The following is a 13,686-nucleotide window of genomic DNA, read 5'->3' as shown; positions in this document are numbered from 1 at the left end:
GCAAAAATTCTGAACTGAACTAGAAAACTGAGTTCAACAACACACTAAAATGATCATAATCAAGAGGGATTTATTCCAGGGATACATGGATGGTGCAATATCAACTAATTAAACTGTATGATACACTAATTTAAAAAAATACACAAAAATCACATGATCATTTCAATAGATGTGGCAAAAGCATTTGGCAAAGTTTAATATTCATTTATGATAAAACTCTCAACAAAAGTGAGTATAGAGGGGACATACCTCAACATAATAAAGGCTGTATATAATAAGCCCACAGCTAACATAATCACAGTGCTGAAAAGCTAAAACTTTTTTCCACTAAGATCAGAAGACAAGTATATCCACTATTGTCTGTATTATTCAACATGGTATTGAAAGTCCTGGTCACAGCAATCAGACAAGAAAAAAGATGGACAGCAGAGGGGAGCTTGTGGGGTTTGGTTAAACTAGGTCAAGGGGATTAAGAGGTACAAACTACTAGTTATAAGTAAGTGAGGGTGGATGTAATGTATTGCATACAGAATATAGTTAATACTTAATAACATTGTATAGTGACAACATTTCTAGACTTATGGTGAACAGTGTATAGTACATATGAATATGAAATCACTATGTTGGACACTGAAACTAAACGATAAGTCAAATATATTTCAATTAAAAAACATCCTGTATTATGAAGGTCAGAGGAATCTGTGTCAGCTCTTTAGAAATGCTAGACCTGCAGGGATGCACATCAACACATGTGGATGTGGAAGAAACGGATAAAATTCAGTGACAGAGCATTTTTCTTCAGGCCAAAGCAGACCACTAACCATAAACATATATTATCAGAAGTTAACACCTGTGTTTATCTCAGACCTAGACTTCCCGGAGGATATGATTTCTTGAGGCATTTGTGAAAGCTGTAATGGACTTAAGTAGTGGCGGCTGTGCAGCACTGGAGAGACTGTGACTAGATAGCCCACATCCAAGGGTAGAGAAGCCCCAGAAAGACTGTAGGCACTGGAGCAGCAGCTGCGTGGCACTGGAGTGACTTTGAGGTGATACCCAACGTCCAAGGGCAAAGGATAAGCCCCAAAAAGATGATAGGAGGAGCAAAATTGCATTTAAAATCTAACCTCATACCCGCCAGAGATGCTCAGAGGGCTCAAACAAACCTTGTGTGCACCAGAACCTAGGAACACCACAGAGACTGAGACAGAACAGTGTTTGAATGTCTCATGTGGAGGTAAAGGTCAGCAGTGGACTGTTGCTGGGGCAGGGGCTCTGGGTGAAAGCAGACCTGGGTATGGCATAAGCCCTCTTGGAGGAGGTCACCATTAACCCCACCAAAGAGCCGCCAGAACTTACACAGGACTGGAAACAGACTCTTGGAGGGCACAAACAAAACCTTGTGTGCACCAGGACCCAGGAGAAAGGAGCAGTGACCCCACAAGACACTGACCCAGACTTGCCCATGAGTGTCCAGGAGTCTCTGGTGGAGGAAAGGTTTGGCGGTGGGCTGCTGCAGGGTTGGGGGAACTGAGTGTAGCAGTGCCTGCATGGGACCTTTTGAAGGTCCATCTTCATTACCTCCACCATAGTTTGGTCCCAGGTAAATAACAGGGAGGGAACACAGAAAATTGTCAACAGAAAATTGGATTAAAGATTTACTGAGCATGGCCCCACCCATCAGAACAAGACCCAGTTTCCCCCTCAGTCAGTCTCTCCCATCAGGAAGCTTCCATAAGCCTCTTATCCTTCTCCATCAGAAGGCAGACAGACTGAAAACTACAATCACAGAACACTAACCAAACTGATCACATGGACCACAGTCTTCGCCATGCCATGTAGGACCCAAGAAAGACGGGTTGGTGGAAAGTTCTGACAAAATGTGGTCCACTGGAGAAGGGAATGGCAAACCACTTCAGTATTCTTGCCTTGAGAACCCTATTAACAATATGAAAAGGCAAAAAGTTAGGACATTGAAAGATGAACTCCCCAGGTCAGTAGGTACCCAATATGATACTGGAAATCAGTGGAGAAATAACTCCAGAAAGAATGAAGAGATGGAGCCAAAGCAAAAACAGCACCCAGTTACTCCAATGCTGTAAAGAGCAATATTGCATAGGAACTGGAAATATTAGGTCCATGAATCAAGGTAACTTGGAAGTGGTCAAACAGGAGATGGCAAGAGTGAACATTGACATTTTAGAAATCAACAAAATAAAATGGACTGGAATGGGTGAATTTAACTCAGATGACCATCATATCTACTACAGTCAGCAAGAATTCCTTAGAAGAAATGGAGTAGCCATCATAGTCAACAAACGAATCCAAAAATGCAGCACTTGGATGCAATCTCAAAAATAATAGAAAGATCTCTATTCATTTCCAAGGTAAACCATTCAATATCACAGTAAACCAAGTCTATGCCCCGACCAGTAATGCTGAAAAAAATGAAGTTGAATGGTTCTATGAAGACCTACAAGACCTTTTAGAACTAACACCCAAAAAAGATGTCCTTTTCATTATAGGGGACTGGAATGCAAAAGTAAGAAGGCAAGAAATACCTGGAGTAACAGGTAAATTTGGCCTTGGAGTACAAAATGAAGCAGGGAAATGATTAATAGAGTTTTGCAAAGAGAACGCACTGGTCATGGCAAACACCCTCTTCCACCAACACAAGACTCTACACATGGACATCACCAGATGGTCAACACTGAAATCAGATTGATTATATTCTTTGCAGTCAAAGATTGAGAAGCTCTATACAGTCAGCAAAAAGAAGACTAGGAGCTTACTGTGGCTCAGATAATGGACTCCTTATTCCCAAATTCAGACTTAAATTGAAGAAAGTAGGGAAAACCACTAGTCCATTCAGGTATGACCTAAATCAAATCCCTTACAATTATAGAGTGAAAGTAGCAAATAGCTTCAAGGGAGTAGATCCGATAGACAGAGTGCCTGAAAATCTATGGATGGAGGTTTGTGACATTGTACAAGAGGCCAGGATCAAGATCATCCCCAAGAAAAAGAAATGTAAAAAAGAAAAATGGTTGTCTGGCAAGGCCTTACAAATAGCTGTGAAAAGAAGAGAAGCAAAAAGCAAAGGAGAAAAGGAAAGATATACCTATTTGAATGCAGAGTTTCAAAGAATAGCAAGGAGAGATGAGAAAGTCTTCCTCAGTGATCAGTGCAAAAAAAAAAAAGAGGAAAACAATAGAATGGGAAAGACTAGAGAGCTTTTCAAGAAAATTAGACATACCAAGGGAAAATTTCATGCAAAAATGGGCTCATTAAAGGACAGAAATGTTATGGACCTGACAGAAGCAGAAGATATTAAAAAGAGGTGGTAAGAATCCACAGAAGAGCTATACAGAAAAGATCTTTTTGACCCAAATAATCACAGTGGTGTGATCAGTCACCTAGAGCCAGACATCCTGGAATGCAAAGTGAAGTGGGCCTTAGGAAGCATCACTATGAACAAAGCTAGTGGAGGTGATGGAATTCCAGTTGAGCTATTTCAAATCCTAAAAGATGATGTTAAGAAAGTGCTTCACTCAATATACCAGCAAATTTGGAAAACTCTGCAGTGGCCGCAGGACTGGAAAATGTCAATTTTCATTCCAATCCTAAAGAAAGGCTATGCCAAAGAATGCTTAAGCTACTGCACAATTGCATTCATCTCACACCCTAGCAAAGTAATGCTCAAAATTCTCCAGGCCAGGCTTCAACAGTATGTGAACTGTGACCTTCCAGATGTTAAAGCTTTTGACAAGGCAGAGGAAAATTGCCTAGAGGTCAAATTGCCAACATCCCTTGGATCATGGAAAAAAGCAAGAGAATTCCAGATCATCTACTTCTGCTTTATTGACTATGCCAAAGCCTTTGACTGTGAGTATCACAAGAAAGTGTGATAGATTCTTAAAGAGGTGGAAGTACCAGACCACCTAAACTGCCTCTTGAGAAATCGTATTCAGGTCAGGAAGCAACAGTTAGAACTAGACGTGGAAAAACAGACTGATTCTAAATAGGGAAAGGAGTACCTCAAGACTGTATATTGTCTCCCTGCTTATTTAATTTATATACAGAGTACATCATGAGAAATGCTGGCCTAGATGAAGCAGAAGCTGAAATCAAGACTGCCAGGAGAGATACCAATAACCTCAGATATGCAAATGACACCATCTTTATGGCAGAAAGTGAAGAACAACTAAGGAGCCTCTTGATGAAAGTGAAAGAGGAGAGTGAAAAAGTTGGCTTAAAATTCAACATTCAGAAAACTTAGATCATGGCATCTGATGGAATCACTTTATGGCACATAGATGGGGAAACAATGGAAAAATAATAAATTCTATAAGTCTATAAAGTGATAGACTTTATATTTTGGGGCTCCAAAGTCACTGCAGATGGTGACTGCAGCCATGAAATTAAAAGATGCTTGCTCCTTGGAAGAAAAATTATGACCAACCTAGACAGCATATTAAAAAGTAGAGACATTACTTTGCCAACAAAGGTTAGCTAGTCAGAGCTATAGTTTTTCTGGTAGTCATGTATGAATGTGAACAGTGGATTATGTAGAAAGCTGAGCACTGAAGAATTGATGCTTTTGAACTATGGTATTGAAGAAGACTCTTGAGAGTCCCTTGGACTACAAGGAGATCCAGCCAGTCCATTCTAAAGCAAATCAGTCCTGAATACTCATTGGAGTGACTATATTGAAGCTTAAACTCCATACTTTGGCCACCTGATGTGAAGAACTGAATCATTTGAAAAGACCCTGATGCTGGGAAAGATTGAAGGCAGGAGGAGAAGAGGAAGACAAAAGATGAGATGTCTGGATGCCTTCACTGACTCTATGATCATGAGTTTGAGTAAACTCTGGGTGTTCATTATGTTCAGGGAGGCCTGGTGTCCTGCAGTCCATGGGGTCACAAAGAGTTTAACATGATTGAGCCACTGAACTGAACTAGCTAATGGTAAAGAATAAATAGTTCTTGCTAGAACATGAACAATCTGCCTGGGTTTGAATGAAATACAAATGTAGAAGCTGAATCTTACTAGGAAAAGAAAAAACTCAAAAGCTCTAACCCTAAATTATTAAACTACATGTTGACTATTAGACTGTATCCAAACACAGTATGGCTGAAGGTCTGTAACAGTGACCCACAGTGGGCCTGTATGTTACCAGCATTTCCACAGTCACCATTAGCCTGGAGGGATAAGTCACAAAGCCTGTATTTGATAAACTTTTTCAGCAGCAACTTGGCCTTTTGATGGAAAAAGTACATCTTCATACATACCATCTTCTTACTCTCAGGAAAAAGATAAATTGCTGTGGATATTGATGATTGAAGGGAAGAAGAAAGCAATGATGATCACCAAGGATTTAAAGGTAGGTATCTATCACCTCAAAGTTTCAAAATTTTTTTTATTTCTCTGTCTCATATAAAACAAGTATGTCAGATATTATACTTCTGTCTGAATTATGAAAAATGAAGGCAGTATCAAAGCATATAGTTGTTATCATTAACATTTTACTGTATATGGATTCACAGTTACAAATTGACACCATTAAAAAAAATACCTTTAAGAAACTATTAAAAGGTAACATTAAAGCATGTTACTTGTCTAATCAGCTTAACTATGAAATCAGCATGTCTTAAAATTACTTAGTTTTTTATAAATTAATTTTATGGGCAATCAGATTTTTTTGGATAGCCAATTATGCTATTTATTTTTGTCACATTATTTTAGAACTCTGAACATTAGCTTAAGCAGGGAAAGAGAGGCTACACAAAAACACATTTGTACAGCTATAAACTTGATTTAATTTGACTTTCCAAATTTATGAAACACTCTGTGGGTACACATATGGAGAGCATTGTGCTGTATTTAAATTACATTATGTTTCTCATCGTGTAAAATTGTTCCATGCAAATATAGAAAGACAAATATTTGAAGATGTTTAATATTTTTAATTGTGTTGCATATTGAATGATTGTTTATTATTAAAATATAAATAAAAGTGACCTACAGTTATGTTACTTCTAAATCAAATCCCTGGATAGTCTTATCTCTTTTAGATTATATGCTGACTACTCCCAAATGAAAACAGATACTCAATTCCTAGTTTTTATTGTGTACAGCTCTTTCAGTTTTAGAGAATATCTAGGATCAAACTGGAAAGCAAAATGATATTTTTGCTAAAGATGTATTTTTTACTCTCAAGTATTGAATATCTCCCAAATACTAGTGATATGAATTCCTTTGATAAATAAGTTAAGAATACACTAAATTCTACCAATCGACTATACAGAATGAAAAAAAAATTCATATACCATGCATTATTTTAGTTTCTCCCTTTCAACATAATAGAAAGTAATTAATAATAGTTATCTTCAAGTTTCTATTTAGTTATTTTTGAAATCTGTTATTGTATATACAGCCAAATTAAAGGTTCAGATTCATCATGTGTAGGGAAAAAAACAGTATACATAATTATTAAACAGGTATACATAATTATTCTGTCCAATATTCCTATTTCAAAATGTTATGTTGAAAACTTTAAAAAATTTTATTCACATGCTTTTATTTGCCAAAATGTTAGAATATGGTATTTTGGTCATTAATGAGTTTTGTGCACATGCAGCTGTATTCAAAGTGGACAGTGCCTTTGTGATCTTGATGGGAAGCCCTTTCCTAAGGGGTACCGTGGGAAAAGCCATTAAGCACACTCGGGAGGAATTGACCTAGGGTCACTCACTTTATCACTTGCTCATCATTAGCTGGAAATACACCTTTTAAATTACATAAAGACTGAAACGATGGTTTAAATTATTTGAGCTTTGATCTCATTCTTAATTGAAATAATTCTAATTATTTGATCTAACTCTAAATCTCAGATTGTACTGAGAGAGTTAGTTCTTAGGTAGGTTGATTAGAAGTCCATGGAGTCCAAAAAGGAGCAGAAAGTGTCTGGGGCTCTTGAGGAGGAGAAAGGACAAACTTTTTTTTTTCTCTACATTCCTTCATCTTAGTCACATAACAGGGTGGTATATTGATGAATGGTAGATGATGAATGGATGGATAGATGGATAGCAGAAAAGTAAATAGATCGATCAGATTGCATGTGCAGCAGTGAAGATATCCTTTAGTTTTATTTAAGGACAGGGTTTTGGAGGAGGTAATGCTTTGGGGGAAAAGTACAATTCATGCTGTGTTCTAGAAACTGTGTGAAGGATAGAATTTGAATACAAAACTACAGTAATCTGATGAGTCAGAAATCCATTGCATATATCAGACAAAAAGGATAAGGTAAAACTAAAATACAGTAGGAAGAGAGGAAAGAACAACTTGAAGAAGGATTTGTGTAGTATATTGGAAGAACATGTCAGTGATTGTGTGGATGAGGTTTGTGATAAAGAGTGAAACTCTGTTATGATATTTGGTTGCAAATAACTTTTAAGACTCACATCTGCTTCCTATGCTTCTCACCTGGGCACAATGAGAAAGAAGCCCAGGTGTTGCCCCTTTAGCACGTGTAGGAGATTCAAACCACCCAACCGCCTCAGTTCCTCGGGGAATCCTCACCCAGGTCCGCCCCTAGCCACAATAAAAGCCTCAACCCAGACTGCTGTCTTTGTTCTCACACACCGTTTTGGATGTGCCTGAGACCGCACTGCTCATCCTGGAGATCTCAAGTTTGTAAGTCATAGCTCTTTTCCTACCTTCTTGGTTTATGCATGTCATCATCTGTCGCCACATTGAAACCAACTTTTGGGTGGAGGTTCTTTCTGTTTTGATAAAATGGCCTGGGTGCAACAATGTTGAAAGGAATTTAATGGAGTAGAACATGCAGATTTTTACTGTAGGTTACTAGGCATTGATTCTCTTTTTTCATTCTCAAAAAAAAAAAAAAAAATCAGAAGGGGATAGGTCATCATGAACTTCATTAGGGGTCATGATTTTTCACTTTTATGTTTGTTTAATTTAAGATTACTGTTGATGTTTAGTTGTTTAGTCCATTTTTGGCTTGGGAAATTAAAAGAGACTATAGAAATCAGTCATTCTAATATAAGGAACAGTTGAAAGCATGTGAAATGAATAGTTGAAAATGATGTTCAGCATTAGCTTAAAAGAAATTGCAGCAACAGATACATTTTCTTATAAATATAGCACTTTTCAGATCAGATCAGATCAGATCAGTCGCTCAGTCATGTCCGACTCTTTGTGAACCCATGAATCGCAGCATGCCAGGCCTTCCTGTCCATCACCAACTCCCGGAGTTCACTCAGACTCACGTCCATCGAGTCAGTGATGCCATCCAGCCATCTCATCCTCTGTCGTCCCCTTCTCCTGCCCCCAATCCCTCCCAGCATCACAGTCTTTTCCAATGAGTCAACTCTTCGCATGAGGTAGCCAGAAGTACTGGAGTTTCAGCTTTAGCATCTTTCCTTCCAAAGAAATCCCAGGGCTGATCTCCTTTCCCCTCACCAGGAGAATCCCCTAAAGAGAGATTGTAGCCATCCTGAGAACTCTCCAGTTTGTCCTTTGAGATCCTGTAGGGTCTGAATGTTTTCCTCGAGGACTGTGACACTTTCTTTAACTTAGCTGGAGGTATTTACCCAGAAGCAACACATCTCATTCAAGATGGCTCAGTTCCTTCTTGTTCAGGGATCAGGAGATCTATCTCCTGTCTTTTTTGGAGTAGAACCCCTGCCAAGCTGTGTTGACACTTTAGAGTTGTCCTAAGAAATCTTATTCCAAGAAACTTAATTTTGGGGGTGTTAATTAGAATGACACTCATTTTTAGTTCTGAATAGGTATCTAAGATCTCCCAGGAGCTCATAGATGAATTGAGTGTCTTCTTCTCTTTTCTGCCATGACTTGACTCCTCAGTAGTGAATCCAGGAGTCATGTCCTGGTACCTTATTACAGTGTAGGGGCCCTTACATGTGGGTGGAGTTGAGCCTTTGGGGACCCTTCTTTCCAGACTTTAATTAGGACTTGAGTCCCTGGAGCATATAGTGATGACTCCTTAGAATCTTTTGGGTCCTGGTTGACACCCCACAAGCATATATCCTATTGGAATTGCCCAGTGGCCATGGTATAAGACAGAGAGATCATTGATATAAACAAAAGGTCTCCCATACAGCATCTTGTAAGGACGAAGACAAACCTGTTCCTTAGGGGCAATATGGGTGTGAAGGAGAGCTATTGGTAAAGCCTCCTTCCATCCCAGAAAGGTCTCTCCTGGGTCATCTTTTTTATCACTGATTTTAAGAATTGGTTGGCTCTTTCTCCTTTTCCTAAAGACTGAGTCCTCCAGGCACAATGGAGATAATAAGTAATGCCCAATGCTTTAGAGACCCCTTAGGTGACCTTAGAAGTAAATGATGTTCCATTGTCACTTTGTAATGACCTGGACACACCAAATCTCGGAATGATTTCATGGACCAGGTTTTTTTGTTGTTGTTGTTAAGTACCTCCTCAGCCTTCTCAGTGTGGGTGGGAAAGCCTTCAATCCATCCTGTGAATGTATCTTTCATGACTAATAGGTATTTATACCCTTGAGAAACTGGCATCTGGGTGAAGTCCATCTGCCAGTCTTTTCCTGGGTAGGTCCCATGTTGTTGGATGGACCGAGCCAGCTGGGGTCTTTGAGGTCCTTGGGGGTTGTTGAATTGGCAAGTTGAACAAGAGAAGACCACTTGCCTTATAGTTGTTTGGAGGCCTTTTCCTCTGAAGGACCTTTCTAGTAATCTTTGGAGGGCCTTTTCCCCTAAATGAGTGGTGACATGTAAGGAGTTAACCAACTTCCATTGAAGCTTTCCAGGCAGAAAAAAGAGTCTCTCCTTTGGGAACCACCCCATATGATCTTCGCAGAAGCCCTCACACTTAGCTTTAAGAGTCTCACCTTCAGTATATGAAGGAGTTTCTGGCATATTAGTCTGTGGAACTTAGGTGGCAACCCCTATTAGGTCATTGTTCTGTAATGCTGCTCTCTTAGCTGCCTGATCAGCCTCTTGGTGGAGAAGGAAATGGCAACCCACTCCACTGTTCTTGCCTAGAGAATCCTATGGACAGGGGAGCCTGGTGGGCTGCCGTCTATGGGGTCGCACAGAGTCAGACATAACTGAACTGACTTAGTATGCATACATGCATTGGAGAAGGAAATGGAAACCCACTCCAGTAGTCTTGCCTGGAGAATCCCAGGGATGGAGGAGCCTGGTGGGCTGCTGTCCATGGGTCGCACAGAGTCAGACACAACTGAAGCAACTTAGCAGCAGCAGCCGCAGCCTCTTGGTTCCCTCATGCCACTTCCGTGCTCCCTTTTTGGTGTCCTTTACAGTCATAGACTGAAACCTCAGCGGGAGATGGACTGCATCCAAGAGTCTAAGAATTTGATCACCATATTTGATTGGGCATCCTAGGGTGGTCAAGTGGCCTCTTTCCAAATAGCAGCATGTGCCTGTAGCACCAGAAAGGCATACTCGGAGTCAGGGTAAATGGCTACTCTTTTTCCTTTTCCCAGCTCTAAAGCTCGAGTCAGGGCTTTGAGCTCAGCTAATTGTGCTGAAGTACATGGTGACAAAGGTTTAGCCACTTCGGTCTAAAAATTGAAGAGTACTACATATCCGGCTCTTCTTTTTCTATCCAAGACAAAGCTGCTTCCATCAGTGTACCAGATTCCTTAAGGATTGGTCAGAGGATCTTCTGACAGTCCTTCTCAGGGTTTTATCCAGTGGTCCAAGGTTTCTAGGCAAGAGTGAAAGGGGAGAGAGCCCTTGGGGTTAAGCAGGAGGGTGGCTGGGATAAGAACCTCACAAGGGGATGTTGTAGTGGTTTTCCATCATCACTACTTAATATCTGAGGATTCTTTGATCAGACATCCATCAATGGCCTCTCCCATTTAGGAGTTGTTTCACTTGGTGCCTGGTAAAAATAGTTTGCCCCCAAAAGAGAGTTTTAAAGCATCTTCTATCAGAACTGCAATAGCTGCAAGATTTTGAAGGCAGGGAGTCCAACCTCGGGCGGTTGGATTGAGCCTCTTGGATAAGTAAGCTACATGCTGGGGCTCAGGTCCCAGCCTTTGTGTTAACACTCTCAAGGCTATTCCTTCTTTTTCATGGACATAAAGTTGGAATGCTTTTTCTGGGTCTAGCAACTTCAAGGCAGGTGACTTAGTGAAGGCTTGTTTTAGTGTAGCCTCTACTTTCTTGAGAGTCCCTTGGACTGCAAGGAGATCCAACCAGTCCATTCTAAGGGAGATCAGTCCTGGGTGTTCTTTGGAAGGAATGATGCTAAAGCTGAAACTCCAGTACTTTGGCCACCTCATGAGAAGAGTTGACTCATTGGAAAAGACTCTGATGCTGGGAGGGATTGGGGGCAGGAGGAGAAGGGGACAACAGAGGATGAGATGGCTGGATGGCATCACCGACTCGATGGACATGAGTTTGAGTGAACTCCGAGAGTTGGTGATGGACAGGGAGGCCTGGCGTGCTGCAGTTCATGGGGTCGCAAAGAGTCGGACATGACTGAGCGACTGAACTGAACTGAACTGCTTTCTTTTGAGGAATTCCCCACATCAATGGGATTGAATCATCCTGTCCCTTCAAGCTTTCATATAAAGGCTGGGCAATTAGATATAGTTGGGTATCCAGATTCTACAATCTCAGTTAGCCCCAGGAAAGTTCGCAATTGTTTTTGAGTCGTGGGGGAGGGCAACTGGAGGATTCCTGTACCTAATCAGAGGACAGCCTCCTGGACCTGTGTGTAATCTGAACCCCCAGGTAGGTGACCTTTGTCTTGACCATCTGTGCCTTAGCACGGGAGACTTTATATCCCCTCTCTGCCAAAAATTTGAAAACCTGAATTGCATAATGTTGGGTATTTTTCTCATCTGGAGAGCAGATTAGTAGGTCATCTATGTATTGCAATATTTTCCCATTAGCTCCCAGGTCCAGACCTAGGAGATCCTGGCTAAGCCCAATCTGGTCAGGGCTATCTCTGAACCCCTGAGGTAATATTGTCCAAGTCATCAGTTGGTGTCTTTCTGCTGGAGCCTCCCACTTGAAGGCAAAAAGGTATTGGGATTCTTTAGCCAGTGGTATGCAAAAGAATGTATCTTTGAGATCAAAAACTGTAAACCACTTGGCAATGGGCAGGATTTCTCCCAAGATTACATAGGGATTGGGTACTGTGGGATGGAGGGGGACTACAGCTTCATTTATGATCCAGAGATCGTGAACCATTCACCAGGTTCCGTTCTTTTACTTTACAGGGAGGTTTGGAGTGTTACATGACTAATTGGTGGGGACCAATAGCCCACACGGCAAGGAATTTATTTATTAGAGGCTGTAGTCCTTCCTGAGCTTCTCTTCTGAGGGGATATTGTTTCTGGTTAGGAAACTGAGTGGGATCTCTGAGGACAGTGATGACTGGTTCAACATGGTGGGCTCGTACAGGAGTCCTCTGCTCCCACACCTAGGGGTTAATTTTGTCCTCCCATAGCTTTTAGTCTCTCTCTATTGGAGAGGGTGTGTTGGATTATTCAGTAGTAACAAGAAGCTATAGGGCTCTAGGGGCTGAAAAGCTTCCCATCACAAGGGTAGTCCCCAGTTTAGTAAATATAGCTTGTCCCAATAAGGGAATAGGACACTCAGGGACCACCAGAAACTGGTGAGAAGATATTTGTCCATCCCAGCAACAAAGCAGTGCTCGGGTGAATCTTTAAGTAATTGTTTTCCCTGTAGCACTCAAAACGGTACCGGTTTGGGATTAGACGGCTCTTGAGTAGGAGGTCAGGACAAAGTAGGTAGCCCCTGTGTCAACCAAGAAATTTTTGGACTTAACTGCCACATCCAGTTGCACCCTTGGCTCCAGCTCCATGATGGTTATCTGTGACAGGTGGGCTGGCTGGAGTGGGCAGCTTCAGTCCTGTTGAACCATAATGAGGAAAGGCATGGCTTTGGGTCCCAAAGGCAGAGTGCCACCCAGTGTCCCAATTGATGGCATTTGTAGCAAGCCATTTGAGGAGACTTGTCAAGGTTTGGACACTCTGGCCCAATGCCCCTCCTGTCTAGAGATAAGGCATTTGCCTCCTGCCTAATCCTTCAAGGACTTGAGGTTTGCCATAGGGCTTCCCTGGAGGGGGGCCAGCATCTGGAATGCCTTATCTCTTTCCTTTCCTCCCTCTCCTGGGCCTTGGCCTCCTTCTCCTGTTTTCTGTTATAAAAGGTGGCTGTCTGGACCATCTCATCTAAAGAGGCAGTGGCGTCCTGCTGCTGTAGCCGTTGTAACTTTATTCTGATGTCTAATGAGTATTGGGACAGGAATTTGTCCTTTAAAATCACCTGTCCCTCGTAAGAGTCTAAGTCCAAAGTGGTAAACTTTTAGAGGGCCTCTTTTAGCCTTTCTAGAAAGGCAATGGTGTTCTCGTTGGGCTCCTGAGTTATTGCTGAGACCTGGGCATAGCTGATTACTTTTTTCTGGGCTGCTTTCAGTCCTGCCTTCACACAGATCAGAAAATGATCCCTTTCCTAGATGTGCTCAGGGTCATTATAATTCCAATTAGGATCTGAGCAGGGGACTGCAGTTTCCCCATTTATCATTTGACATGTGAAGCCCTGTAGCATACTTTCAGGTTTCCTTAAAGGCTCAGGGTCAGATAAAGTTTGACTAAATATGACC

This window comes from Bos mutus, chromosome 6 (assembly GCF_027580195.1).
Source record: "Bos mutus isolate GX-2022 chromosome 6, NWIPB_WYAK_1.1, whole genome shotgun sequence".
Classification (NCBI taxonomy): Eukaryota; Metazoa; Chordata; class Mammalia; order Artiodactyla; family Bovidae; genus Bos; species Bos mutus.
This window is presented reverse-complemented; position numbering follows the sequence as displayed.